Genomic DNA, 27,464 nt, shown 5'->3' on the forward strand with positions numbered 1-27,464 from the left:
TGTGAAAATATTTAAAAGGAAGAAATGAACAATTCCAAATATAACAATGTATGGCACTGAGCTGAATAAGGCCCTAAAATTTACAGGATGAATTCTATAAATATTGAGTGTTATGAGGCTACAATTCCAACAGTTTATCACAGAATAGAATCACAGAATCATTAAGGTTGGAAAAGACCACTAAGATCACCTAGTCCAACCATCCACCTACCACCAATAAACCAACACTGCCCAATAAACCATGTTCCTTAGTACTAAAATTCCACATTTCTTGAACACCTCCAGGGATGGTGACCCCACCACCTTCCTGGGCAGCCTGTTGTTTTTCCTAGTATCTAACCTGACCCTCCCCTGGCACAACTTAAGCCATTCCCTCTAGTCCTATCGCTGACCCCCACCTCACAACAACCTCCTTTCAGGTAGTTGTAGTGGGCAATAAAGTCTTCCCTGAGCCTCCTCTTCTTTAGACTAAACAATCCATGTTCCTGCAGCCACCCTTCATAAGATTTGTGTCATTGTTAGAAGATATTAGAATATAAATTAGAATAAATTTTTCAGACTAATTCAGACACTCAGATCCTCAGAAAATGGTTGGCAGCACTGAAACCTTAGCCTTACCCTGGACTTGAATGCTTCATCAGGCTGGGTGCCTGCCCTCCAGTACAGTTAGGTCAATGGAACTCAAAACACACCCAGCTGAAACAGCATGGTGGGAATGCAAAGTCTTTGCCTCAGCTCAGCCTTCATATGAATATCTTGCAGAGCCAGGAGTAGATTTAAACTGTGTGGAGAGGAATGTTCCTGTGTTCCTGAGTGAGGAGAGTCCCTTCATCCATCCTTCCTGGCAGTTGTGTGCAGTAAGACAGTGCAGAGCTAAGGCAGCCCAAAGGTTTTGGAAAGGCAACACCAGCAATTATAGATGTTGTGCCTTGCATTTCACCTCCTTAAGACCTTAAAGCCACCACCTTGTAGTACCTGTGCTGCAAGCTGCCCAAAGCTGTACCAATGCTCACAGCTTCACCTCTCCCCATGGTGTCACCAAGGGCTCAGCATCACTCTGTGACCACAGCTATGTGGGGTTTGGTCAGCTCAGAGCATGGGCAAAATGAGGTTCATGTCTGCCCACAACATGTCATGTCAGCATGTTCTCAAGTCTGCTGCTCAAGTGAAATGTTTTGCTTCCAGTAAGGTTACCACGAGCCTATAGGACACAGCCACCCCTACCAGGCATGGCCATGGCCTCAGCTCCAGGCAACTTAACAGATTTCTGCACTGCAAAGTGGATTTCCATCATGTAGAGCAAGGTACTTACATGTGTAATCTTTCAAACATATTCTCCAGTACAATATCTAGGACTCATGGCAGTTCAGACCTTGTTGTACCTTAATGCTTGAGAAAATCCAACTGACCGGTGTGATTATTTCTCAGCTACTGCTATTGGAATGTCATTAGTACTTTGGCTGCAAAAATATTTTTTTCAGCCTCTAAAGAATTTACATTTCAGATACTTCATCATTGCAGAAAAAGTTGAGGTACAAAGACTCCTGTTGAAGTTAGAAGTAAAAGCAATTTTTTTCCAGCTTTACATGTACAAACTAAAATAATTTTAAAAAGTCATTAAATAAACATAACAGGTAGGATGTAAACCTTTCCTTCAGCTCATATTAGAATATTTTATCTTGCTAGTATTTTTTTTCTAGCCACTGGCCTCTTGGAAACACAAATTGGGATCCCTCTCACCTCAGCTGGGACCAGAGCACCCCGGAAAAACAGACATTCACTACAATATGTTGAATTTATCTAGGTTCTAAACACAGGGATCAATCAATAAATAAAGAGCTATGTCATATAAATAAAACATAATGGATTATAATTAATTTACACAGATTAAATAACTATTGAAAGAGGAATTAAGTGGAAGGAATACAAATCTGTAGCTTAGGCTATAAGAACAGGTGTTCCATCTATTAGGGGAAAATCTTATTTAACTTACGTAAATTGCAGAAACTTAATTATTTGAAAGAAGCTCTGGGTATCTACAACAAATGATGATTTTGCTGATGTAAGACCTGTATGTTCTATTATTCTACTTGAATGATTCTGTAAGCAGAAAATCAGCTAAAATTCCATCATCTATTTCTTTGGTTTTATGTAACACCTACAAAGTAAAAAGTCACAGGACTGATATACTCAGAAAGGACAGAATTATCTGGTTCATTCTAGTGTATCTTTCTCATCCTTCCTAAAAATCACCAGTAATGCAATACTGAGAGCTAAACTTTCAGAGAAGACATCAGACTGCCACAAGTTCAATTTGTGAGGAGAAGTGACATTTGGGGATATTTTATCCAGCAAATAACTAAACCATTTGTGATGCAGCAATACAAATATTTCAAGAATGATTTCCATCCTGACATTAGTACACGGGATGATATGGAAAGAGATGAAAGAAGACTTACTTTTAACTTGAAGCACTGCTATAGTTAGCCATTCTGCAGAAACGTTTTGACAGTTTAATCACAGAGACTCTTTTTCCTTTAATCCTAAAAATGTTGGCTCCCATATTAGGATGTTATTGCTTTCTCTTTGTCTGCAGCAGAAGAGTTATGCAAATTATAGGGTCTTAAAAAACTTGCAACAACCAAGCATATTACCAGGCAAAAAGAGAAATCAGCATTTTGGTTGTTCTCACGTAGGCCTCAAGAACTTCTGAACTTGAGGAAAGTGAGAACAAAGAATTCAGAAATGATGAGCTGATCTCTGGAAAAACCTCAGGTTGCTTTTGTGCGAGAGAATAAAATGCAGCGATCTCATAATCCCATTGTGCTCTGCTGGCTTTTTTTTTCAGGTGGTTCTAAAAGGTCTTTAGATCTTTTCTAATGCAGAGAAAGCCCTCATAGAAGTATCTAAAGTGTTAGCAAAAGTCCTTTTCCATCTCAGGAGCTCTCAGGCAGGTTGTATAAATAGATATTTCTCATGCTTCAGAAAACTGGTAGCAAAGACCAAGGAGTTAAAGAAAAATAGTGCACAATTTCATTTGGTAGGGACCAGCTGAGGAAGCATTTAGAATATATTACACCATGTCTTACTTCAGCAGGGGCAATGTACCCGGTGCCACCACGATAGTGAGAAATACTGTAGAGTTCTTTAGGGCATTAAAAGAGAAAAATAGCTCTTTATTCCAGACAGCCTCCTTTGAATCCCAAACTCATAATGTTGGTAAAAAAAATGACTATCTGCATAGGCATGTTGCAGCACTCTACTTACTTGTTCCTTCTGTTTGTTCATAGAGCGGGTAAATCTCTTCAAAGAAAACAGAAAGATAATAAACACCATGAAACTAGAATTTACTGGTCTTATAGCTTTAATTTTATACAGTGAGCATGAGCTTTTGAGACCCATGACTGCTATTAAATATAATAAAAATGACCTGAGAGAAGGTCTTCCCACCAATCTGCACAATAGAGTTACAGCACTAAGAATACATTATTATATTCCTCTTAATATTATCGTGTTATTAAATTAAAGAATATGCTTTGAAATGATGCCAGGAAATTGCATTAAACCCTTCAAATGAATTAAATGTGTCAGACAGAGATGCCGTTCTTAAGTAGCTCTGCGTTGCCTCAAGATGAAAGCACTGAAACCTTGGACCCTTTGGAGACTGCTTGCCTCCAGACTGGATGCTAAGGATTATGGGGAAGAAGTGCTCTGCTTATTCCCGCTGGTCCACAAGTTGTTGGAAAAGGAGAATAACTTGTGATGTGGTTCAGCACCACCGCTTCTGGGATGACTGCCGGTCGTTTGTAGGTCGTGGACTTGCTGAGGTAGTTTCGTGCTCATTAGAAGGCTAACCCAGAGATATTGCAGTTCTAGGAATGGAGTGAAATTGGAATGAGTGGCGGAGTGGCGGAATTTATTAGAGGCAATCACATAAAGGCAATACCAAGGGATGCTGGTGGATTCAGCAAGTTCAGATGTTAGTAAGATTAATATGCCTAACTGGAAATACAAAACCTAGGCACGACTGAATGAATATCCACGTAAGGTGGAAGAAAAGTGATCACAGCGTGGGTGTGAATGAATCAGAAGTTGCACTTTCCATCCACTTATTACTGGTCATCAAGCTGTTCTGCTCAAAGGCAGATAAAGGATGCAAGCACAAGACATTTCACATAAGCATCTCCCACAGTGGCTGCTATAACTGCACTTCATACACAGCACAGTATGTACTTTATGAGGTGTTCTAAGTATTTCTGTTAGCCTTGCATAATATAGACCTTGTCTACGTGCACAGTCCTGTTCCCTGCACGGAGACTTGAGCTTCATTGGTTCAGACCAGGCACTGAATCATGTTGTCATGGCTTCCTTTGTATGGAACCCAACATGAAATCAAACCCAGAGCAAACTAAATTAACCTATGCATTTCTTAATCAATTTGATTAGCAAATTAGTTGACCAAGCAGGTTTTTAGGCTGAAATGTGCAGGCCAACATGGAGTAGGTACAAGTTCACTGACAAGTTCACTACAAAAACACTACAAAAACTGAAACCATCCCATTTTGTGCTGCTCTTTCCAAGTGTCATCAGACAAGCACAAAACCAACACATTTCTTATTCTTCTGCAGTGTAGCACAGATATTGTGACATCTGTCATGAATGTAAAGAAGCAACATACATAATTCACTCATATTAGATATTCCTAACTTGTGCAGGGCCGATACTGTGAAAATAAGAGTGATAATAATTTGTGATGTAAACTGATAGGAACATTAACACGTGTGGGGGAAAAAAAAAAAAATCCTTAACACTAACACATTTATGAATGGATGAAAATAGGGGGGGAAGTTGAACTGCTTCTCCTTTTGCCTGAAATGTTGGTAACACAGAGCTCCTGACTCTGGGGGAGCTGCCTGGAGACACATCTCATGGGAAGCACGAGGAATGCCACAGCCATAAGAAAGTAATGAATGTTTCCGTGTGTCAGCTCAGCTATTTTCCCAGTAGTGTCTTTTGGGAAATGTTTACAGAAAGGGAAAATAAATTGATTGTGTACAGATAGGGAAAATAAATTGATTATTTACAGATTATATGTATATGATTTGATCAAACCACAAACTGTTTTGCTCCTTGCAGCCTGGTGCAGTGATTTTCCCCTGTTGGGCTGCATGCTGTGGGTTGGTAGCAATAGCAGTGTGATTCCTATTACATACATTTTCCAGACATTCAACAGTGCTAGGTTCTGAATATTTGCTCATACTTTCTAGGAAAACTAAGGACAACATGGGAGGCTGTAAGCAGTTAAAGTTGGCTTTGGTGTTCTGCACTGACAAAACTGCAACTAGAAGCTTTTTCCTTGAAGCCTGCAAGAATGAAAGTCACAGCTGGCACAGTTCTATGGAAGTTACCTCTGTGTTTGATCTGCAGTGTTATTCCTGAAGTTACAATGCAGGAAGGTCAACTTTTATAAGCATCTATGAGACTGAATTCTCTAAATCTGCTGCACAAGTCAGGAGAAAACTTTTAATAGCTCAAACTGAGTTTGGAGTGACTGATTTTGCCACCAGCTTCAACCATCATCAGTGTGTCGTCCTTTTGGAATGTAAATAAAACTCATATCCTCAAGAGCCTATTTTACAGCGGATTTTTCATTTGCGTGATCATTAATTTTTAAGTGCTCATTAATGAAACACATCCTTGTTTAAGGCTAATAAACGTGTTAATAGCTGGGATTGATGAGAATTCTGGAAGACAAAAAAATTGAGAGAGACAGAAAGGAGAATAGGGAGCCTGACAAGTTAATGATGCATTAAAGTAAATCCTGGGTCAGTTTAGATCCTGCGTAGCTCATTACTGCATAATAAATTTAATTGATAGCTACTAAAAAAACACAAAAAATTAGGGGAAGCTATAGAACTTTTGGTTAAATTCACCGGGTAGACATTCAGGATATTTCCTAAAGTTTTGCAGTTGTATATTACTCGTAAAAAAAATTCCAGTTGTTAAAAGAATTTGGGTGTCCAACTGAAAGCAAAGTGCCAGCCTTCAGACCAGTGCCTGGCTGTGTCACATACACAACCATCTTCTCGTGTTCCACGACCCCAGAAAAGAGAGGGAGGAGACAGAACTCAGTAATCCTGTTGTGCCACTAATTATATTTACATCAATAGTATAAAAAGCTCTGGTACTCAAAATACAATTACATACTGGAAAGATAAATGAAATAAACGGTGTTGTCTGGGACAGAGAGAAGAGTAGGTATGTCTCTAGCTGAGGTTTTGGCCAAGGGTTATCCGAGTGCTGTGTGACTGCACGTGCACTCCTGGCTGGGACTTGGACTTGGTCTTCCCATGGGGATCTCCATCAGAGAACATGTTTGTTGCCAAGTACATGGATTGCTGAGTAACCACCAAATAGTCTTTCGGGGAATGAAAGCAGCACAGCTGAGCTCTGCCCCTTGTGCAAGATGGGAGTGCTGCACCAAGCCTGATGCCTCTGCTTAATGATGAACTGTGCTTGTTCTGAGCTGCGTGAATACAGTGAGTGAATTCGTGCATGTCTAGCCTGGCAGCAACAGAGATACAAGGGCACTGAAATCTCTCAACCCTGCATCTATTTTCAGTTTATTCTATCTGCTCCAAAGCTGTAGGACTCAGGTAGGTCCTAAGCTGTCACCAGCACTGTGAGCGTGCTGCTGACACTATGATGTTTATCAAAAATATATTCCTAAACATTGTTAGTTAAACAACAGAAATCCAGATTTTTTACAGCTGCAGATTGTCCTCTGTGGGTGTTTAGTCACCATTATTAAAGCCATGCTTTGTTAAATTCCTTTTCTTTCCATGACCGCATTAAATTATTTACATATTGACAAACCGAGATGCTTTGCCTTTGCTGCAGATGCAAACCTCATCCAGCAACAGACTGTGCAATTAGAAACCAGCTCACCAACATGACCTCGAGTACACGAGGTGCATGCTTGCTCAGCACAGTGGTTCTGTTGCACAGACACCCAGGAGGACGGAGAGACAAGGGAAGGAGCAAGTACTGAGGACCTGTTTTTAGATATATGCTTGTCTTTTAAAATGCAGAGCTTTGCATGAATTGTGGGACTATCATTAAGAGCTTACTTTGGAAGAAAGATGTGCTGTACTGTATGGATAACAAAGTGAGCTCCGAATAACAAGGATGGGAGGTGATGTTATGGATGTTTTTTCCAGGGAGTCTGATGCTTCTATGGGAAGGGACTCTGGTACAACAACAGTCTGTGGAAGGATTGCATGCAACTTCAGCAAGGAATAGCAAGGCAAGAGTTTATACCACAGCAAAACAGAGAAAAGAGCTTTGGACAAAAAAGAGGGAGGAAAATCAGTGGTCAGATCCTACACCCACATAATTGCTTAGGAAATGATCGAGGCACTTGTGAAGGTGGGGGCTAGAACTGGCCCACAGCTTCATTCATCTGCTCCATGTCCTCATGATTATTTTTTCCTCTTTATACACGTGTGTATTACTGCTAGGACCGCCAAAAGCAGCTGAAAGGCTCATTCAGCCCTCAGCAAGGAAACCTTGGCTTAGGGCCACATGGCTGGCTCTGCAGGAAAGGAAAAGCATAAGCGCTCCTTGAAGGCTGCAGCAGCCCTGTACATCACTCAAACGAAAGCTTCAGATACAAGTCCCAAAATGCATGGCCTGAACCCAGGCTGGGAACACCCACTCCAAACTAGTTTTAATGCACCCAACTAGAAGGGAAGATTAATAAAATTCTGATTTCACAGCTTGTGAAGAAGTCATACGAGACACAGAGTCAATTATGATTCAAGATGTGATGTTGTATTGGAATTACAATTCTCTGTCCCTCTGTGCTCACCTACCCTATGCAATGCATTCTCCTGGTGACAGTGGGAGAGACTGAAGTAGGACACGAGGGGAGTTTAGTTCCACCTCCTACCATGCTGGCATGAACCTTCCAACCAGCAGATGTGTCCTGCAGTGGCGGGATTAGAAACCAGACAGAATGAGATGGAATTTTCTCTGGGAGGATGTTTTTGGGAATTTGCTCAGCCCTGTGTCTAACACCACATCCTCGAGTGGTTATACTGAAATATAGTCCCAAGGAAAAAAACTAAGCGTACAATTTTTCAGTCTTTAAATTAAATTGCTCAGATTGATAGAATCCATTCTGAAGCAAAAACGACTCATGCTTCAAACCCAAAATGATACTAAACAACACTGTTCAGTAATTAACATATATAATTATAGTGCTTAAAAGTATTAAGCGCATTTTTTTTTTCTTTTTACCTTTCAATGAACAGAAGTTCTATGAGACACAACACAGCACTTCAGTGTATTCTCATCCCGTTTCTGCTCATAAAGCAGTGGCAAAAGCTACCTTTAGCACGAGTATAAAGACAACAGATCATTTTTACGGAGAGAGATTTTGAAATATGCATCTCAGAATTATATATATACACACATCAGGGGCTGCTTTCCTGCTCAAATCCCAGCTGATCCAAGCACACGATCACACAACGCAGCCTTTGTTACCTTTTCAGCAGGAGCCATTTACATCTCGAGACACCTCACCAGGCAGCCTTCTCTTTGTGACTTTTTTTTCTGCAGTTTCTTCTAAAGCACGACATAATTGGCAGCTTGTGTACCATGTCCCTATCTATACACACATACACTGTGTGATAATTGGTATGTTACGTTGGTATGGATTGATCTGCCACCCTTATGGTCCCTCTGCAATAAGGATTTTGAGTTAAACTGAAAAGCAAAATTCAGAATAAAGCTGGAAGTAACAGAGAGGTTTGATACTCATTTCAGCAGTGGCAGAATTGAGCAGTCTCCCTTCTCTTCTTGTGTAGGTCAGATCAGCTTTGGCTTACTCTTTTTTCCTTTTCAGTAATTTGTCTTTGGAACAGACTGTGCTAAAATAAACCCCAAAACTACAAGGATTAATTCCAAAACTGAAATTTGGGAGAAAGACAATGGGCCAATGAGCAAACAGCTTTTTCCTGTTTTTGTTGTTGTTGTTGTTCTTGTACATAAAATGCATTAACCTCACTGGGCTTAGTTAAATATAACCTACTGCCGTTCCAACAGACTGAATCATCCTGTTGATTTTTAACAATAAGCATTTTGCATGGTTTCTTCCCTCAGAACAGCAGTGCTGGTATTCAAAACTGAAGGTGCAGGAAGTACTAATTGCCACGAGACTCCCAGCAAACTGCTTTACAGTAATAACTCTATGTTCAAACATTCACTATTGAAAAAATCCAATTACAAGAAAGGTACATTTGAATAGAGGTGTAAACGCCTAGAAATAATGATAGGTTTAATTAGCTCCCATTAATTTCTCCCAAATGTGACTAGCATACAATCATTTTAACCTTTTACACTCTTGCTAACAAGGAAAGCTTTTAGTAGAACCCAAGCCCCCCCTTGAGCCAGATTATCTCTACAAAGGATGCTAAGCATGAGGAAAGTCACACAGCTCCCTCCTCCTGCTCCATCCTTGATCCTCAACACAGCTCAGCTACTCTGCCCTGCTCTCTTGGCCATGAAGCCCAAATGCATGGGGAGAACTGGAGTTGGTTTCTCTGCAACACCCAGTGAGACCCTGCTCCTGGTTTCTCCCTTTGCCAGTCCTGCTTTGGGAACTCCCTGCACAGCTGGCACCCTGGTTCTTCCTCAGCTGCTATAAAGCAGAAGTGGTTCACATAGAACTAAAGGGAAGGTTTCATGTAGCATAATTTATTTGTTGTTGCTACTAAAGTGGGCTAAAGGTTCTAACTCCTTTACTGCCCTTATGATGATGTTAAAGATGATGAAACATTCACATCCTACAGCAAGGAGGACTATAAAAGAACTTACACAAACATTAATATTTCTGTAAATAGAATTTATGTGTAGGAATTGTAAGTTGATAAAAGGATCATTTATGAAAAAAAACCTTTTTTCCTTCAAAACGCAGCGTACTGAAAGTAACCTAAAGATGTGTTACTACAATACATTGTGTGCATTCAGTGCTTGTGCTAGTGAAGAACTGGCAGTGACTTCAGAGTGTAAGCTCACTGCTTGCTACACAATCAAGCAAATGCAGATTTCCCCTGAACAGAAACTTGTTTTAAACAAGGAGATGGTACATCTATTCAGAACAAGCCAAGGTGAAGACTGAAATAAGATAAAATACTTGATTTTATCTGCTGCTTGCAGGTGATAATCAAGATTTTGTTACAATTGTCCTTGCTGTGTAATAAAATCCATATCCAATTTGTTAAAAATAAAAATTAGTTGGCTATTTTGTTCTTTGTTGAGAACATGCCTCATTGCTTTCCTTCTGCACTGTAATACACTAAGCACGAGGGAAATGGGAGCAGGACTGCAGACAGCCTGGTACATCAGGGAAATCGTCTGTTACATGGATCAGAGCGTTTATGTGTGGAAATGGGAAGCTGCTTACTCATTTCTCTACCCAAAGTCTGTTACTGTGAAAACTCAGTGTAAAAAAAGAGTGCTGACAATGCTCTGAGACATGCTTTGCAATGACTTCAAGTTTACTATTTGAACAGCAAAACCAAAAAGCGTTCCCAAAAGAGTTGTCTGATCTTGTTGGAGATCAGCTCATGGCTTCAATCCCCCCAAACTCGGCTGTGCTGCTGTAGTATTGATTGGGTTTTGTTCAAAAAATGGAGCTTCTGCCATCAGAGGCTTAATGACCCAATGGCTCCACCAGTAATCCCACTGGTCATATGCTACTGCCCCTCTGTGCCCATGGAGAGGCTCCATTTGCCTTAGCCCTGTGCTGACTGCAGGTCATGTGTCCTACAGCACTAACCTTCTCCAAGGGTGTACAAAAGGATGCAGAATGTTCTTCTATGAAATATACAGCCTGTCATAGCCCTGAAGCACGCAACTCCAGCTTGCATCACAAGATCCACTCTTTATACCCTTTGACTTCAGTGAAATAAGAAAGCTCACTGTATAAAAAGTGTTAAACGTGCTCTTCTTTCCAACCACACAAGAAAGATGAAAAGGAGGACTGCCAGCAATTAGATGATTGCCCATCTTATGAGCCTACAGACCCTTTTTAAACCAAAATTTAGTCATTATCAAGAATCAGCTTTCAGGATTCATCTGAGAAGTTTATAAAATACCTATAAAGCCAATATTTAGTTTGTGCTAAATCTGTATTAGGCAAATTTAATAGGAAACATTTTGAGCAGTCATGTACTCCTGGGTCCCAGATGATTTTCTTATGGGACTAATGCATAAAAAAGATTGCCTCTTAAAATCCTTCTTGGGCATGTCATTCTTGCTAGGATTTAGGCCATGTGGATTGTGACTATTTTCACTGTATTCCTGTTCTTATATTACAAAAATGCAATACTAGACTATAGATAGATGTGTAAGTCATAGTGTATGACACAAAGAAGAATATCTTCAACTTGATGAATATCGCATTATCATAAACAACATCAAGAGGGAACTTTAAGGCCAGTAGATGCAGAATGATTCTTCATTTTAATGGTGTTTGAGTGTCTACACTGAGGTGCTGGCTTTGAAAGCCTGGAGTCAGAACCCTTTGATGAGATCAAACAAGCACACAGTTTGTTGCAGGGAGAAGTCTGAGCATCCTGCTCTGCTCTCACCCTCTCTTAACACTGTTGTTCAAATTCAGGACCCTTTCATTCCCTTCAGTGTTGGGGTTTTGTTGCATTTAGCTACTCTTGCTGACCATGAACATATTGCAGGGTGTGTATGTTGCAAGTCCATGGTTCAAACAAGCTAAATATGCGGTGTTGTGTTGCTGGGGATGTTGCTGTGATATTTAAAAACTTATTTTTATTAAAACATCTACTCGATGAAATATAACACGGGCGAAAATTATTCTGAAATATGGCAAGACAGGCAGTATCCAAAGGGATAAATAATGGCTGTTTCCTAGAAACTGGATAACCCTGGCTTCACTGCAATAGCAGTGTAAACACTCTAAACTGGAAATTAATGAGAGGGTATGAATCCAGACCAATACATATGACAACAATCAAAAGTAACAAGGCTCACAGGAGCACCGAGAAGGGCAGCGGGCAGAACAAACCTCTGGAAGAGCACTCAGTTGTGATGCCAAAGCCCTGAAAGCCGAATGGATGCAGGCACGGATACGCGGAGACAAGAAACAGGAAAATCCGCAGAGTAAATTGTGATACACAGCGTGCTGAGAAAGCATTTTCAAATACTTTCCATGCTAGGAGCATGAATTGAAAATAGTCTACATACTCATAGAAGTGGAGTGAACAGGTCTGGAAATTTTCCAGAATCCCTAACCAGAGAGTTGCCCATAAATGCAGAGGTCTTTGGAGACCCTGGATGTGGCTGCTGTTCTGCTGACTGTGCCCTTCCTGCGTACCTCATTTTAAAAAGTTCAGGCTGTAATTATCCCCCCATCCTCTTTCCTCCAAATAGTGTAAATTCCGGCCGCACGGCTGGGAAGCAAAATTATTTAACATTTTTATATGGCATTTGACATCTCTCGGGCACTGAGACGACATTGATTCAGGCTGTCAGGAGTGCATTGAAGTAGGTGGGTAATTATTACTCTCACCTCCTTGCAAAACACTGGAGGATTGAGCAGACTTCTCCTCGGAGGGTATCCAAGGCTGTGGGAAACCACCTGCGCTCATCCGCTCAAAGCCCCTGGACCAACAGGAGGGGACATTTATGACTGGAATATTGCTCTAGATACACCAGTTTAGGGACAACTCTTCAAACTTGCTTCCCTTTTTTCTCCCGTTTATGACTCACGCAAAGCTAATTGCATGGTGATGTTCTGTTTTTATATACTTACAGGGCTGTTTAGTGTGTCTTTTTAAGAAAGTCATAACTGTGTGTTGAACCTGGAAAACCCTGCAAGCTATAAAGTTTGCAAAAGTGTTCCTTTATGCGAGTGGGGTCTGCCCATAACTTGACAAATGCATTGCCAGATTGAAAAGGAAAAAATCTTCAGTATGGCAAAAACTGAACGTTCATATGATTCGAATTAAATTCAGATAATAACCATACTTGGCTCGGTGGTGTTTGGAAAGGGAGTCTGAAATTCTCCACAGAGACATTTCTTAGCTTAACTTTAAACAAGAGCCCTGACTGACTGCTCCTTTCAAAGGGAAAGAAAAAGAGCTCAACATATTTAAATTCTTTACTGGAGCTTCTTGCCCCTTTCAAAACCTATTTCTTTTTAAAATTATATTTAGAGACAAAAGAGGGGATGAGACCAAAGGGGTGTACATCTGCACAAACAGAATCATCTATGTACTACACACTCTATAAATACATACATTTAAAATAAAGTCATATTACTCCGTGTGTATCTGTGGTCATTTCATTTTGTCTGCGTTTACCCAACCATCTGAGCAGGCATTGTGCTATTGCCATGGGGCTGCTTGCACAAGTAATAAAGATCTTTCAAAAACCATAGGAAAACACCAAAAACCTGATTTAGTTTGGAACTAGATGATCCTTAAGGTCCCTTCCAACCTAAGCCTTCCTATGATTGTGAGCACTATCACTTGCTAGTGAATTCACATGAGCGTATTTGACTGCATTGGTAGCAATACTAACCACTTTCTGTGATTAAGACTGTTACAGGTCTGGCAGCAGAGAAAAGCACAGTGGGAAGGGAAAGCCAAACCAATGTGCTGCTATAAACACGCTCCCACTATTCCAGCACAACTTGGAGCAGCCTCCAGGAAGCTGTAATTTATGTTGGCGGTGACATTTTCAATAAGATCACAGACATGCTTTGTGCTTGATCAGCCCCTTCCATCACTGATATTCCTGATATTCCCTCTTTCCTCAATCTTCCCCACAAGGAGCTGACCTATCCAAGGATTTTTAGGCCAGGAAAAACTACAGCCAACCTGACATCCCCAAAAGCTGATTTGTGATAGAGGCAAACTGCTAAGCTTTGCTTCCAGCATTAAAATGCACCACTGGCACCAAATCTGAGCACAGTGCCCATTGCAGCGACAAAGGGATTAATAACAGTGAGAAAATAAACCGCCAACAATGGAGGACATTGTTTGTCCACAGTCACACTGTTTTCCTGCTTTACATGCATAGAAACGCATGGTTTCCCTTACTATATTTCACCAGCCCCTGCCAAAACATTTTACAAGAAAGTAAATGAAAACAAACCATGAATAAGAAAATAATTCCTTTAAAAACAAAGGCAATTGTGTTAGAATGTATGTGTGTGTGTGTGTGCTTCTCCTACAATGCATCCACTGTTAAGTTCCCACTTTGTAAATCAGGCGTTTGGAAGGCTTAGTTATGAACACAGAAACATTGCATCAAATTTGTGCTTATTTTGACTCGTTTCATTTTTACTAAGTAACCCTTCCTTAGCTTCAAAGGGCACAGATATATTTCAGCAGCTGTCCTTGCTTTTTCTGTACCATAAGTTTAATGGATGAATATGCACAGGAATCATCAACAAATTAAGCACTGACTTCCAGATCATGGAAAAGTACTTAAGAATGAAGTTTTGCCCTTCTGTCTGGATGCCACACCACTAAGCAATGTGTTTCCTTTCCGTAGGACACTTTCTAATGGGTTACTAACCATTCTGTGGCATTACCTATTAGATCACCTATTCAAAAGAAACCAGTTCCATATTAGTCCTGTTAGGAAGCAGGGTCTGTGCTCCTTATACAACAAATTGGTTTGAGTTTGCTTCTCATATTCTTTCCTAAAATACCATTTTATCAGTGATTCATCTTGGAATATTCAGCTTAAGGTTGGAAGAAGGAAGGAAGGAATAAAGGACACGTGCCAACTTGATAGAGGTAATAAGGGACACATGCAAGCAAAATGTGCTGGAGCTCTGATGAAACTGAAATTGATGTGAATGTGGGGCTGGTTCTTCTTGCAGATGCATCTGGAATCAGCGGGACCTGTGTGTGTGTGCTCAAGGGCTGACAGCTCACAGGGTCTAAAAAACCACCAAAGGGAGCAATGAGCTTCAAGGCTTTGGGAATTTATAGAGCCCAGATCCAAATTTGGGGAATTTATAGTGCCCAGATCCCAGACTTACCTCTTCAGTTAATCTGGGACTGTCCCATATTCAGATGCACACATTACCAGCTACAACTGATAGTCCTGCCTACTTGTGAATTGGGATGACCAGACTGGAAGACAGATGAAAATGAGCAAAGCAGCCCTTAGGGGCAGTGTGGGGAAGCTCTGTGACAGAGCAGAGAATCACAGCTTTCTCCAGCTGGAGCTGAATGAAATGTCTGAGTAAATTGTTTATGTCTGCATTTTGAAGTCAAAACCACCTCACAGGAACCTGCAGCCCTCAGAAATAATAAAACCAGCAGCATGCTGTGATATGGTGGAAAGGGAGGAGGAAGTGGCAGAGATCTGTGCAGCAGCCGTGGTCTGAGAAAGCTGCATTTAGAAAAGAGGAAAAAAAAAGCAGATAAGCTGGATAGAAATAGGACTGAGGGAATGTGGAGGAAAGGGAGATTATTTGAAAGAAAACCCAATTTGTAAAATAGAAACCTGAAATGTAGTCACAGATGGGATGAAAGGAACCAAAAGATGTTCAGAGCTGTGGGGATGTGGCACTGAGGGACACGGGCAGTGGCATGGTGGGGTGGGCTGGGGATCTTAGAGATCTTTTTCCAGCCATAGTGATTCTATGTTTCTCTGAAAAGTGGAGTTCTAGCATTTTACTAAAATTACTCATACCCTTAATTTTGCCTTTTGTCTACTGAGCTTTCTCTGCCTATTACTAAAAGTATTGTTTGTGGAATGAAGCTTATATTTATAAGCTTTAATAGGGCAAGTAGCTGCTTAATTTTATTTCCAATAGGATTTAAACATGTTGGGCACTGGGCACGTTTGTTTTGCTCAGCAGGAATGATTCAAGCACCTGCTTCAATCCGTTCTGCTGGACTGCTGCTTCTAATTGTGAAAGGACACGGGTGAAAGGGCACTGCATTGGCTCTTGGTCATTCTTTTGTTGCTCTCCAGAAAACATTATTCTTGGGAAATATCCCAGACCCATTACAATAGCTGGGACAATGTTATTATTCCAGAAGAAATGAAAATACAGCAGAATACAGATAATGAAATTCAAAATGAAGAGGTTTCTCGAGTAATGCTCACACAAAGGGGGGAAAAAAAAAAAATCTCACAGCAAACCTAAGGAAGAACAAACATGCAAGGATTGCACACATCTGCAATTTACCATAATCTGCAAATGAGATTCTGCACTTCTCATCTACGCTAAGAAAGCTTTGCAAGGTGTTTCAGGTCTCCAGTGAGAAACATTAATAATATGTGTTGATAAGAAAACAAGTCTGCTCCCTCGTGAGCAACAAAACAAAAACCAGTTACAAATTCTGTTGTGGAAAAAGCCTGCCTAAGACAAACAATTCTGCCCCACGATACAGCAGCTATAGTAGAGGCTGAGGCTGCTGAACAAACATTCTCCCTAGGTCTGGTGACACCAAGATATCGCCGGCAGATTGCATGCTAAGCAGAGGAAACATAATGAACTTGAACATGTGTAGAGTCCAAGCAAATTATTTCAACTTTCCTTGTAGCCGCCTGTACTTTTTTACTTCAAATGCTGTTACGCCTAGTGCCACTTAAATATTAATTTTAAATGAAATACACAGTGCTTCCCATTTGGGGTGGGTGAAGACCCTGTGTAGGAGCAGAAGTGGCTGTAAGTTACCTGCCCTCCTGCTCTGGGGCAGCTGGAAGCCTCCTGACCTCCTTGGAAATACTCAGAGCAGTCTCATTGCCAACTGGAGTCCTTTTCCTCACCCCCCAAAGTCCCCCAAAAGAATGCAGTAGCTCTCAAACATCCCCTCGGCTCCCTTTCCCCTAACCTAGTGCAGGTTAGAAACACCTTGCAGAGAGGTCTGCACAAGCCAAGGTTGGCTCCTGTGCTTCATCTCCATGTATTACTTTGGGTTTCAAGAGAAGCTTTGGGAGATTTTAATAATGCACACAAAACAGGGCCCGCTATGCTATGTAAGTAATGATACGGTTCTGTGTTTGAGCTCTTCAAAACCTTTCTCACCCTATGGTTCATTATGATGCATTGTGTTTCCACTTGTACTTTGAGGCACATAGGATAGCATTCCCCAGCCTTCTACCCTCCAGCAGCAATGCTGAGGTCTGGTAAGGCCCCAGAAAAGTCCTTTCTCAGATGAATGAGATGTTCTCTTGTAGCACTTAGCAGCATCCTAGAACCAACGCTTTGCTGATGTTAGAAGCAACATAAATCCTAACAGGCTGGAGTTCTCATTTTCACTTCGTAACTTATAATATTCAGAATTACAACATCCACACAACTTTCCATCCCACTCTTTATCTTTTAAACGTCATAAACAATTTTGATCAAATCTGGCAAAGGGGTATTTGGAGCAAACCAGAGATACATAAAAGCCTCTTACACTGCTGCATGCTGAGCACACCTGTGCTGTTCCTTTAGGGATAGCATGTATAGCAGAGTACATGGGTGCACACACATGTAGCAGAAGTTTCTCTCTCCAATAGTGAACATCTCATCTATGAAAGCCTCAGGACAAACATAGACTCAGATACCTCTGGTTCCTCCACCAGAAGCCTCTTGGTGGTTTGGTGTAGTTTGCTTTGGCTCAGTCATTCACAAAAGACAAGGAGAGTCCATACCCATACCCATATGCAGATATAACCCAGTGATGTTGATCTTTCTGTTAGCTATCCAACAGACTACACCTGCGTCAGGCAAATTTACAGAGCATCTCCCAGTTTATTTTGACAGTTTCTGCAATATGCATGACAATAGATCAGACCACAGCAAATGATAAAAAGTGAAAGAAAGCACATTTTGTTTGTAACAGATGACGCTTCCACTAGAAAGAATTTTCCTACCCGTATTAACATGGTCCTCACTTCCAAGAATAACATGCCACAGTTCTCCACTGAAAAGTTAATTGTACAGAGTTATAAGGCAAATATATCACCTATTATTTTCTCTCCTTTGTATATTTTTACATCTCCCATAAATTCATATAACAATTGTTTGTGTATGAAATGCATTGTGAGGCCACGTTTAAAGATTTTTCCAACCATTTGTGAAATTTATCACTTAAAAGTATTACAATGGACAGAAGAACACTGCTGTACTACCTGCTTTATTTTGTCTGGTGATGATCTGTCATTTTGGACCATTCAATTTTTGGTTCAGCAGTTACTGAAAACTTACACAACTTGTCTAGTAATCCTCTGAGTTATTTGCTCAACAAATGAGACTTATTACACATTGTTCCTGTTTTCTCACATTACTGCCTAGAAGCTGAAATAACAAAAAAGTAAATTTTAGGGATATTTGAAAAGATAGAGAAAATATTGAGAAATTGTATGTTTTATGGCAAGGTTCCCCGTACCTTTCAATTAATCCTTACAACAATCAATTTCAAGTATTTTAATTTATACAGGTCCCAATTTACCACTTTAATAAATGTATTATTACTGCTACAGACTATATCAAAAGAGATTTGGCCGTTCCTTCCTACTTAAAATTAGTGTATTTTCCCTGGAATGGGATTTTTTTTCCTTCCTACGTATAATCGCCCATACGCATACAGAAGGTTCCCTTGTTCCAGCAATGTGCATGACTTCAGTAGTACTGATGGTGTGTGTGTATAACGAAGGGAGATTATGGCAGGCTTTAAAGGTTTTATTGTCTTTGACATCCACACGCTCCTCCTATCCAGGTAGCTTAGCTAATGGAAGGTATGCAGGAATATCTACAGTAGAGCAGCCCCTGTAGCTATTAACCTGAAATTATTCTCATTTATCATTTGAAGAAAGAGAAAAGAGACCTATTTAAATTTCTTGGGATAGATGTTTTTACTGTGTAAGCAATCTCTGCCTATTTCACTCACTGAAGAACATTTCGGCACCATCCCAACCCACGGGTGGGCACTGGAAGATCCATCTGATCTGGTTTGGAGAGAAGCTCGCTCACATCATTTGAGGCTCCAGAGTCAGAGCTGCTTCTCTCAGGGTTCCCTGCTTACTCTGAGCCTGTTGCACAGAATTTTGGTATCTGTATCTATCACAGAGAAAAGAATGAATTGGTGATTCCCATTGCTTCCCTGGGCATTGGTGGTTTACAGGGAAATGGGTTCTACTGAAAGAAGAACTGCGGAAAGAGAGAAGTAACTTCTGGTCAAAGAGAGCAAACATCGATGCAAAAATGGTCTGTCAAGCCAGCAGCCTAAGAGAGAATGTGCAAAGCTGTCTTTTCATGATCTACTAATGTGATTGGTTGGCATATTTAAGGAGATGAAAGACAGCATAGAAATACAGATATAACAATATTTCACACCTTGCCACAGATCTCTTGAGTGATCATCACCTTGTAAATATTAACACCCATGTTCCTCGTCTGGACCCAGGCTCCTTGTGACACAGCCAGGCCAAGGGAATGTGCTATCTATCTCACTCATCCCTCTTCAGAGCTTTATCATGATAAGCACTAGAAGATATCTCAGATGAAAGCATCTGCATGGGAGGCAGGGACCAATAGCTGGGGAAAGAGCCCACCAGACACACAAACTTTTGCACTTCTACCACACTGATGTGAGCAGAGCAAATGGGAACAGCACACATGCACACAAGCTGCTGCTTTCAATTTTTGTCTCAGTGCTGCTGTCCATCACCTGCCCCTCACAACATCACCCCACTGATGAAGCTTTTCTCAGATCTGTTAGAAAGGTGAAATACAAAAACATAGGCTTGGGCTCCATCTCTAAAACAGAAAAAATTAATAATGTATAACCTCTGGTACAAATGGATTTGCTCTATAAATCAACCCTCCCTCACCAAGAATGAACATAGAACCTGCAGTAAGAATTAATATCATTAATAATCAGATGGTATTTTTTTCTGAATAAACCATAAGCAAGTGCTAACTAGCAAGCCTATTGAACCACAATGATTAGGCTGAAAGAAGCCAGCAGGAGCCACTCACACAGCCACAGCACACAGGTCTCACTGTTCCCACGGTGTTTTAGGTTTTGTGCCACTTGTTTTTATGTTTTCTTCCTCCACTCTTTCCATCTAGCAGAAAGATGTATAAAGTCAACATGCCACTTTGCATCCTGAGGGGGTGAATGTGTGAAATTCCCAGGCTCTGTGCAAAGCTGCTGGTGTTGACAACCCTGCACCTTCTGCACAACTGCAGTTGGAAGCAGCTGCTGGCTGGGACTTGAGCACGGTGATGGAATTGGGTGGTCAGCAGAACGCCTTTCCTTATGCTGCTTTAAATGGTGGCACAGTGTTTTAGCCTCTATATGCTAAGATATATTCTATTTTTTAGTGGGGCAACATTGGTGCTGGGTGGACGGTTGGACTGGATGATCACGGCGGTCTTTTCCAACCTCGGTGATTCTATGGTTCTATGGCTGTATTTTTTCAATGTATCCGTTTCAGGATGCCCCTCTCATTAAAGACTTTTCACCACTGTCTTAAGTGAAAGTTGGAGTTTGACTCAATGGATTAATTTTTTAAAAAGAAACTCATGTTTTCTAGAGCTAATAGAATGAAACCTGAAAAATACCTTCGTTTGCTGGAGTGAGCGTAGGCAAATCTGTGAAAGTTACGTCCTGCACTGCATTTAGCCTAACAAACTAAATAGTGATCAAGGTAAGATTATGGATAGCTTGCTCATTTTCTTCAGTTCAGATATATCTCACTTCGAGTTCTAAAGAATGTTAAAAACACATCCAGCAGAAAATTACTAAGGTGGCTAATTAAGTTTTATCGAAGAACACATCTGCAAGTATACACGCACTGGCAGCTCTTCCATCATAAATTGATCTTATTACAAAAAGTAGAAGCCAACACGTTGGGGGGGGGGAGGCAAATAAGACAGTTACTTAGAGAAGAAAATATTTTTACATTATTAAAGGACTGACTTTTCAAATTCCTGACATTAATTTAATGAAGATGGAAATCACGCCTATATTCACCCATCTGTTTGATGAAGATTGTGCTAAATATTTCAGGAAGGTGAAATTGGGTTCTTTCAACATCATTAGAGAGCCTCAGTCATAGTGGGTGCCACAGAAAATTATTTTTGTGGATTGCTACCCCCAATTTTCCCCTTAGATTCAAATAATACAGCACGAAACAAATTTAACTTTCAATTCCTCTTGTGAAATGCCTCTATCAAATGGAGATTCATCACCAATCCTTTGAGCTGGAGGTTGGAATCCAGGCTCTTGTCTCCCTGCATTTCTGAATGACCTATAACAAACCATTGGAGCTCTCCCATCTCTACCCAAAAGCTGGAGTACCTGGACACAGACAGAAGCATTACACTCTGGAAACAGTTGTGTGGTACTCATTGTAAAAGGTTTGGAGGCCTCTGGCATCCCACCACCATCACTGCAGTGCAGCTTGGTCACTCCACTTCCACGTATGCCCTCAGTGTGATTATTCCCAGCAGGCAATCCTAAGGATCATCTGCCTCACTCCCAACATGGGAACCTTACCTTTCACACAGGGGTGAGGGCTGCTCGGATTAGTTGGCACTTTTATATAAGCCACTGCTCCAAACGATACGGCCAGGATTTGCAAAGCACATTTAAAAGGGGAATTATCTGCATTTAGCTAGCTGGAAAGTACCAGTCACTGGAATTCCTCCAAGAATTCTTTTTACAAAGTAAAATATTTGGAAAGTAGATTTGCAATCAATTTAAGGGAAAGGCACATTTTATATTAAAACCCTCATACTGCTGGTTAAAGCACTTGCTCCGACTATTATTTTCTAAAATGGAGTGTTACAAGATCCAAGCACAATATACTGGCTCGCAGAACAGAGTTAATAAACAGGATAAGGTTTCACCAATGCAAGTTGAGATTCTGCTTCTCTTTGATTCCTCCCCTTTTCATCCTGACTCACGCCACTCACAGCAATAGAAAAAGAGCACGCATCGCAGCAGTGCTGAAGATGAAAGTTAGGCCACTGTTATGAGAAACAGAAACAGGCTGAGTTTCTCAAAAGTGGGTCTAGATTCCTTAAAAAGAAAAAAAAAAACAACAACAAAAGGGAGATGATCTCCAAAGCTGCTTATCAGACTGGTCCTGGAGAACTCTGACAAAAAAAGGTTGCTCAGACATTTCTGATATTTTAAGTATTTAAAGCCTACCAAAATCTCACAAGTCATTTTGGAGGACATATCTCACGGAAACTCACATAGATATGCTGAGGAAGTACCACTCCTTACACATCTTGGCATGTTTCACTGAATAAGCACTGGTTAATGGCAATGCCTGACACACACATCTCAGTCAGTGATGCTTCTTGCACAGGGCTGTCGCTTTCAAATGAGGCCATAACTTTAGGACTGGAGGCAGAAACTGTTGCTGCTATAGTTATAAATCCAATAAAGTTTTAAATATTTTTAAAAGCAATTCAATGAATCAGATTGTTTATTTTAAACTTTCTTGTTTTACATGTGCTGTACTGGATCTATCTGAAAAGCAAGGGAAGAAAATAAACCATGCCAGGCTTTGGCAGTGCTAAGCCCAGTGTTTTATGGCTTTTAGAGTTAAATGTGTTCCGTTAAATGTACTAAGTGAAGGGAAGATATAACATTGTTATTGTAGAGGGCATTTTGATTATTTTAAATGGCAAAGGCTAGACAGAAATAATAAGACCTCCTTATGTTACATCTCACTTGAATCTCGTAGGGTCTTAATACACTTTAAAGACTGCACTTATGAGGATGACTTCACCCAGCACTGATATGTGCTGATCCCACAAGTGCCAACACAGCCACTATGAGTTGCAGCCCTGAGTTTGCAAAGCCTGGAATAAGAAATGATGTATCCAGCTGAAAACGTGGTGGGAATTTAGGTAAAGGCACCAGGGGAATCCAGCCAGAACAGAGGAAAAAAACCACATAGGCTCTTCCATAATGTGCTTTGGGGTCTTTTAATGAGCATGAGTAGTTTCATCAGAACAGGAGTCTGTTTTTGAGCACAGCCAGAAACACAGATCCATCCAGCTATTGGCCAAGTCATGACTCAACAAACTGGTCTGCTGACAGCACAGCAACTGGCAAAATACACTGTGCCACAACATTCCCAGTCAAAACCATGCAGAACAGTGTGAACTCATGACATGCAAAAGGAGTGCAAAACACTTGTTCCCTTCCTAACTCACGAATGCATTCTGCCAGCCTTCTCTGAAAAGAAATATGTGCCATCAGCGCTGGCTTGGAAGATGTAGTAGATGCCTGTCTTGCCTTTTTCAGTGTATCTTGCTCAGCTCCTTCTAAAAATACCCAACATGAAAGCTTTTATCGTGAGAACTGCTGCTAAAGGGTGTCGTTGCATTTCGAGACAAGGAACAGGAAGAAATTGACTAGATAGTAACTAAAAATTAGGTTAATTCATAATTTCTATAGAGCTAAACAACCTAACTGGAGTGCAGCTTCCCTACAAAAACAAATAGAGGATTGGAGGAGCAAGAAATCGTAATAGAAAGGCCCCACAGGAGCACACACAGGAAGGAAAGCAGCCATTATGTCAAGCCACAACACCAAGAAGATCTCAGTTAATCTCAAATCATAAAATCACAAAGGCTGGAAGAGACCTCTCAGATCCCCAAGTCCAGCCGCAACCCATCCCCACCATGCCCACTGACCACGTCCCTCACTGCCACATCTCCACACTTCTGGAACCCCTCCAGGGATGGGGTCTCCACCCCTTCCCCGGGCAGTCCGTTTCAATGCATTACCATTCTTTCAGATTAGATGTTTTTCCCAATATCCAACCTGTACCACCTCAACACCGAGACCCAGATGAGTGCATTTCCAACATTTCTGCACCCAGCAGGATCACAGGGTGCAGCAGCCCAGCCTGACCTGCCTGCAGGGTTCTGCAGCCCCCAGGACAGATACAGAAGCCCCAGCAAGCAGCAATGAGCAGCTCCCCTCACTGAAGGCAAGCAGAAGTCAGGTTTCAGTGCATGTAATGTGATCCAGAGCCCACCTTGTCTAGGCAAGGATCAACCTCAAAGAAACCGGCTGGCCTCCAGCTGGGAGAGATGAAAGTGCCAGCCAGGAGCACAGCAAACCTTGTGCTCCTCAAACCTCCACCATGTTCCCCAGCTCACATTCCTGTAACGAGGTTAAACACGGTGATGCATTTCAAACAATTGCAGATTAGACCATGATAAAACATACGTGAACTCTGCACCATTAGTGTTACCAGGTGTAGGGGCAGAGACTGAGACGACACGTGATGAAACCTGATGCTGTGGAGGATCTGAGAGTAAACTGAAAAATCTAGATGCAGTAGATGACGTCAGGAAATTCGTTGAAGCATTTATGATCCCTTAATTGTTACAACAAATGGATTTACGCTCAAGATCAGCCAAAATAATTTGGCCCCTAAAAACAGAGACAGGTAAGTGGCTTCATGGCTAGAGGAAGCAGAGAAATGAACATCTGAGCTCAAGTTTGGTCTTTCACACTTTAGGTCTGTGTGGTGTTGTCTCATTCATAAAGTTTCTTGCACCCCAACAACAATATGTGAAGTTCCAGAAGCTGCTGTAGCCAGCATGAAAATAGCATATTAAATATGTTATAGATATGCATATATTCCCACTTGTCTGCCTCTGAAACTACACGTTGATATGCAAGATATCCATAGATGAAGAAATTGAGGAGGAATTCTTCCTTCTGGCATTAACAAAATTTGTCTGGGAGAACATACTGAAAAGTACACTTCGCCTTCAAATTCCCTTCAAGATATCAAAGCCTCACATCGCCTAGAATACTAAGGAGACAAAGAAACACAAGCTGCAGGACACATACAGCATGCACAGGAGGGCAAGAAGCTTGTGATACACCTGAGGACATTCCCCAGACTGCCCAGGTCCTGGCAGACAGGCTGACGTTCTCATTCGCAGCCAGCACTGAACCCAGGCTAAGTCTGAGCTGGTTCGTGGCTCACTGTAATGCCTCACACAGCCACTGGGACAGAATCTTGGAGTCAGTTTAAAAAGTCAATGCTGCTCCAAGAAAAGCAACTGATGCTCTGCCAACAATGTCTTAAATTGAACTAACAATTACAACAAAATTATTTTATTCCTCTTAACCAAAGAACTGCTGCATTAATGGAGCTTCAGACATGCTAACAGCACAGCAGGTAAGAGCAACAGCTATGAAGTAGCTGAACTATCAGCTAAAAAAAATGGTGGGGTTTTCCTTTTTGTAAAAGCAGAACATTCACTAGGGTCTTGATGTTTTAATATACTTTGCCATCCTTTTACAAACGCCCCAGTCATCAGAATTGTATAACAGTTTACTTCTTACTTTTTTTTTTCTTTTCTTTTTTGGTCAAATTGTCAAAACAATTACCTCATTGGAAGCCATGTCTTGGTATGCAGACATCAGAATGAAGAGTGATTCTGCTCTGTGGACAGCAAAGCAGCTGTTCAGGCTGCCCCAGAGAGCAGCATGCTCCAAGATGATATGGGAGATAAGGCATTGCACTCACTTCTTCCTGTTACAGCACAAGTTGTAGCTTGTGATGGGATGAACCTGCACCTTTGAGCTAGACACAACAGAAGGAAGGCAGTAACTTCTGGGAATAGCAGTGAACTGGGAAAAGTACACTTCTGCAAAGTTTTGCTTTCCTCCCAGTGGTGCCCTTGAAGCAGAGAAAAGTAAATTTTAACACCTGGACAAAGAACATGGCTGTATAGGGGGCACAGGCTGTGAGATGGCAAACACTGGAGTCATGTCCTGATTTAATTGATAGGTCTCTGACAGCTGCTCAAGGCTTTTCCTAAATTCTTTTCTCTACTCAAACAAACAGGTATAAAATTGCATGCAGATCAAGTAAATCTGTTACACAGTGTGCTGGACTGGAGAAGTGCTCATCTCTCTTTGAGTGTGATCTCTAATAGCACAACTGCAGCAGTGTCTGTGCAAGAGCTTCTTCCCCACCTCTACACCCCCACTGGCTTTGATCTGTGCCATCTCCTCTCATACTGCTGGGGAAGACATATCAGGAGGAAGGGGAAGCTCTGCTGGTGCCTTTGCTTGTAGTTGTTTTCCTGGCCACATCTATTTGAATGCTTTCCTTTCTGTGAAACTGTTCAAGAAAAGATACAGCCAATTATCTATCATCCTGGCGTACAAGAGCATACAAGCCCAGGTTGAGACACGAGCTACATGTCTACTTAAAGTCCTCACATGAGCTGGAACTGCAGTTGGATATCACCAACTACTTGCATTGAAAACATCTTTTTAAAGTCTTCTTCAAGTATTCAACTCAAGGGAAGTGGCTCTTCCATTTACAGGTCACATTCACACTCGGAACCATTTGCCTCCTGGCACAAATGTCATCATGAATATGCTTTGAGGAAATGCAGCCACAGAGACGAAAATTGAATGGTGTTACTCAGCAACATCAAAGCAATGCAATGAAAGAAGAGTTTGCAAACTATTAGTAATGGACTGGAAATTATTTGGAAACAATAGCTGATGAAGCAGAATATTTTTAGATGCATTTTAAGTAATGGCATCATAGGTAGCTCAAGACTGCCCACAAAGGTCAACAAAAACTTTTCCACTGACCTCTAAGAAGTAGGATCAGGTGGCAAAAATTCCAGCAGTCCCAAAGAGGTGTATATTCAAAACAAAGTCTTGTTCACACATTTTTTGAACTTCCCAATCACAGCTGTTCATAGGCCACGTTCAGTTCAAATGTGCCACCTTCAGAAGTGCCAGGCATTAAGGAAATGAGCTGAGCTCTCACAGGATCTACTGATGTTCATTCTTGGCACTACAGCTTGAAAATGTTTGTTTTATTCGTTTAAATACATGCAGAGATAGACTTTATCATAGCAAATGTCTGCTTTTTCACAAATAAATGCAGCTGAATTAGCCTACATGAACTACATTACACTGCAGAAAGAGATGATGTAGCAAAAAGGTGAGCAGTTATTTTATCCAGTGGTTAAAGAGCTTCAATTCTTTCTGTCTTTATAAATCCACCTTTCCATTTGTTTTAGCAGGTCTCCAGAAAATTGACACTAGTGGTCCTTGTTTAAAATTGGCTTGTTTGTATTCTTTTTACAAAATGAAACAAGTGAGGTCTTTGCCTTAGAAGACAGGATTACTTTCACTGTTTACCAGTAAACTTTATTACCTAAGTGCCTTTAGAAAAGAGAAATGTCAGACAGTCTTCCTTGTCTCTTTTTAATGTTTATCTTGGATTTATCATACCATGAATCCAAGTATTCTGGGATGCTGGAGAAAAGTACCCGTTTAAATCAACAGTATCAAAAACACCTGCAAATCTGAGTCAAGCTCACTCCTGAAAGAGCACATGGTCATCATTCTTCCATCTCCCTTGAGATGCTAAGA

General features: G+C 41.0%; 1 long non-coding RNA gene across 1 annotated transcript in view; it reads right to left on the bottom strand.

Annotated features, from left to right (window-relative positions):
• Nucleotides 1–3,357: 3,357 nt before the first annotated feature.
• LOC116231479 (uncharacterized) overlaps nt 3,358–27,464 on the bottom strand; it is a 96,216-nt gene continuing 72,109 nt past the window's right edge. The window contains exon 3 of the long non-coding RNA XR_004167476.2: nt 3,358–3,872. This is a non-coding gene — a long non-coding RNA (uncharacterized LOC116231479). The remainder of the gene's footprint in view (nt 3,873–27,464) is intronic.

The sequence above is a fragment of the Phasianus colchicus genome, chromosome 8, assembly GCF_987193195.1.
Source record: "Phasianus colchicus chromosome 8, bPhaCol1.hap1.1, whole genome shotgun sequence".
Taxonomy (NCBI): domain Eukaryota; kingdom Metazoa; phylum Chordata; class Aves; order Galliformes; family Phasianidae; genus Phasianus; species Phasianus colchicus.